Here is a 4,046-nt window from a genome sequence, read left to right as displayed (position 1 = left end):
AGAATCTGTGGGCCGCATATATGTCTTGTTTTCTTATACATATGTTTTGTTAGATGTCAGAGCTTGTTGTACAAGCCTGTCATTGTCAAAGTGCTCTAGGTGTAGTACTTACTGAAAGCTCCTGGAGAAAAAAAATGCTTTGTTCTCATTTTCGTTTCAATTGGTGCCCAGTGCTGCACAAGTTCCTCCACGAGTTTTCATATAACTGTGCGCAGGTATGTAACCACAAATTGAAGAATTCGGAAACGACGCTCATACGTTGAATTTTTGCGCACACGTAACACACTATATATATATATATATATATATATATATATATATATATATATATATATATATATATATATATATATATATATATATATATCCTGGCTTTAGTGGGAAAATGACCAATCCTATAGTACGAAACCTGCATTCCATAGGGATGATTTTCCACTTTTAGTAGAAAATGTTGATTGCCTCGTGACTAACGTTACGTGAGGCGCCCAACAAAGTACGAAAGACAGGCTGATGCGCCGCATATACATTCAGCACAAACACATCTAACGTAGGAAAGCGTCCAGAATAACATAAACAAAGTGCATGCACTAAGCCAACTAAAAGAATTCTTTGACAGAAAGCCGCTCTTCTGGCTAGCCTATGCATATTTGTTCTTTGTAAGCCGCTGGAAGTCTCCTTGCTTAAACTACTTCAAAACCGCATTTCGAGAATGGCATAACGTATAGCACCGTTTAGAAAATGCGTGCTAGATGTTCCAGAATAGCTTTAGCGGAAATGAGAACCACGATAATTAGTATCATGGTACGGCTCAATTTGTGGGTCATCCGACCGTCAGCGATACCGCCCATTATGAAGTTTGACTGCCCAAGTAACTGTATGATGCAAATAGGGCTAGAAGTAGTTTCCTAGTCACCCGGGGCATTTCCTCTGCTAGCTGTAAAAACAAAATTCAAAGACATGTTTTTGACGAATATCTTTCCACTCTCTAATGCGAAATACTACGTGCCTCAAACCAGGCATTTTGAGGGTGGTCCATTGGTAGGCAGATTGGTTCCTTCCTCGGTACGCTTAGGGCCTCTTTAAGAAGGATGTTAGTTGTCTGATTTGAACCAGGTTCCCAAGTACAGTAGACCAATGCTCTGCTCATTAATCTGCATAGGCATGTGTGTAACGAAGTAACAATCGCTTTACCCTGCGCACAATCTAGGTGGACCACGATCCCGGTTTTCAGATTTCTTCATTCTTGTGAGCAAGCCCCTTCAGTCGATTGGCGCGTGCTTCCCGTCGTATTACAAGTACTACAGAAACGAGAGCCTGCCAGGTAACCCTATCTTTCAATGGGAATTAACGCTTGGAGACGGTGGGTGAGATTGCACAGCCTTCAGAATCAAGCAACAGAACATAGAAGCAGGTCGTAACTTTTCTTTGACAGGCCACATTGAATCAGTCGTCACGTCATCAGTGTCACCGTCGTGCTGTCGCCATTGGTATCACCTTGCTGCTGCCGTCACACACATGCTCGAACTTACACGCCCAATTTCTCATCTTAGAAAACGGCAGTTATAACATTTTAGCTCGATAGGATTCTTTGTGTGCTGCACACATTTTACGCATGCTATTCACCTATGTTTGTTCGTTCGTATGTTTGTAGCTGACCGTTTTCCCGCCTGCCTAGGTCAATCGTCAGATAGTGGTCGAATGGACAATGTAACCGGCTGCAATGCAGAAGTAACGTACTTCCAAGCCAACCATGGGACCAACTTGAGTGAGTGAGTATGTAGCGATTTGTACATATGTGCCGCTATTCATTCACGAGGACCAGGGTCACTGTCGACGCGTGACAGGGCAGGGACCACTGTTGGACAAAGCTCTGAGGCCGATATGGAGCACTGGATATGTGCCAGTAGGTATGGGTTGAAAGAACAGGGTTCGAAGCCTACCGAGGTGTCAGTCTGAACTGGCCATTGCGGCACGTTGCTGCTGTTCAGTACTCCAACCATGGCGAAACAGTAGAGCATCAGCCTCGTATGCGAAAGGCGCTAGGTTTGGATCTTGGTTGCACCGGAAACCCACCGGTTTTACTGCGTCAGCATCCTTAGGGTACTTCACGCACTTTGCAGGGGCTATCTGACTATCTATTTCTGTTTGTATCTATTGATGCATTTAACCGTTTTCCCGCCTGAATCACTGGGCAAGCTCTGGTCGAATGGCTAGCGCACTGGGCCGCTGCGCTGAGACAACAGGGTTCCAAACCAACAATCAGACCAACTTGGGTCATGCAGTATATGCCAATGTGTACATACGTGCCACTGCTGGAAGAACCTGTAGCGACGCGACTATCGTTTCCAAAGCAGCCAAAGAAGATGCGCTCGCGTGCAGGTAGTGCGAGAGTAGAACACGCTAGAGCACTCGACCTGGGCGGCCGCGGTATCGGCTGCTCGCAAGATCCCGCGGCACCATAGCTGGCCGGCCTAAATAAAACGTGGCCACGGCGGCTACCTCCTTGCGCCGCCTCCCGCAAACCTATTCCACTCCGACGCGGGTCACTGTAGACGCGTGAATGGGTCAGTACCTCTGTACGAAGAAACTCTTCGAGGCCAACTTGGAGTACTGAGTATGTTCCACTCGGTCTGTGCTGATCTCCAATGAGCCATTTCTATGTCAACACGGGTGATTTGGTGTGTGCCAGTGGGTCTGTGTTGCTCTTCAATGAACGCCGTTAACGCCCGCTGGGGTTGTGCTAGGTGGCCCCGAGTGTTGATAGCGAAAGTGGAATCTCGATGCAGTACACGCTTTAGGCCCAACTCGTTTAGATGTGGGCAATACATCGTGTTGCTATTTGATTCAATGCTAACGAATTTCTGACGACAGTCATCCTGAGATGGGTTCTGTAGCAGTTTTTTTATAATGTCCTTGCCATAAGCAAATATGCTGCTCCATCTAATAACCTGTTGCAGAATCATAGACAATGCTGGATAATCAGGTACCTGTGACGTGTTTTACAAAAGATTAAACCCATGGTGTGTGGTACCAGCCCAATTTTCTTTCTAATACATAAATTGGAGTCTACAATCAAGTCTGCTGCAGACTATGGTATCAGGAGGAAACAGAAGCAACGTCATAACCCTGACACACGAGAAGAGTTTAGAGGAGCCTCATTGTTTTATACGAAAACAACTGGTCACATGCCAATACAGTGATTTAAACTAAGGTGCCTCAGGACAAATGACTGATTACTTAACTGTAACGTCGTAGATTCTAGCATGGAAATCATGAAAAGCTTCCACCAATCCCGCTATTCCCTCGCAGTTGCTTGGGCCATGATACAATTCAAACGCTAATCGACATATCCCAACACTACAATGCGTGAAGATCTTTTTGTAAATCTTTGTCGTCTTCCAAAGCGACATTAACGGCTTTTTGTAGCAATGCTTTATTTAATTTCTTTAGGCGTACTTGGTGCAGAAAACTACCATACTCCGCACTAAGAAATTTATCTAGACAGCACTGCATGCTTTCTGGAGGGATCTCATGAGCATCTCATGAGGAAACTTTTGTCCGTTCTTGGATGGCGTGTGTAACACACTGGAGTGGTTTACCCAGAACAAACACTGTGTCACGTGGGAATTTCGGGGATGAAATTCAGTTGTGTTTCGCGTGGTTGAGTGGGGCATCACAAACAACAACAAATTTTTGAGGAGGAAGTGCTGGTTAAGTGGAAACACTGGTACCGAAAGCATGTCAGGGTAGGCCTGGCTAAGCTTTAACAGCGTTTCATAGAAATCGGGCATCTCTTCATAGCGAAAAACGCATTATGTCTATGCTGTTTGTGGCCATGGTTCCGTGAAGTTTTGTTCTGCGTGGGCATAAAACCAATGGGCCGATCCCTGAAATAGTCCAATACGAGTCCGACCCGCGGCGGAGGTGAAGAAGGTTTCAAGCGCTCCGCAAACTTCCTGAAACTTCCTGATAGGGGTCCATATAGAACCCCTTTCAGAGATTAAGCTTATAAGAACAGATACTACGCTTTGACCTTCGTTGACCAT

At 45.5% G+C, this 4,046-nt stretch overlaps 1 pseudogene; it reads right to left on the bottom strand.

Annotated features, from left to right (window-relative positions):
* Positions 1–3,870: 3,870 nt before the first annotated feature.
* On the bottom strand, positions 3,871–4,046 carry LOC139059747 (U2 spliceosomal RNA; annotated as a pseudogene).

The sequence above is a fragment of the Dermacentor albipictus genome, chromosome 4 (assembly GCF_038994185.2).
Source record: "Dermacentor albipictus isolate Rhodes 1998 colony chromosome 4, USDA_Dalb.pri_finalv2, whole genome shotgun sequence".
In the NCBI taxonomy this organism is placed as follows: Eukaryota; Metazoa; Arthropoda; class Arachnida; order Ixodida; family Ixodidae; genus Dermacentor; species Dermacentor albipictus.
This window is presented reverse-complemented; position numbering and strand designations above follow the sequence as displayed.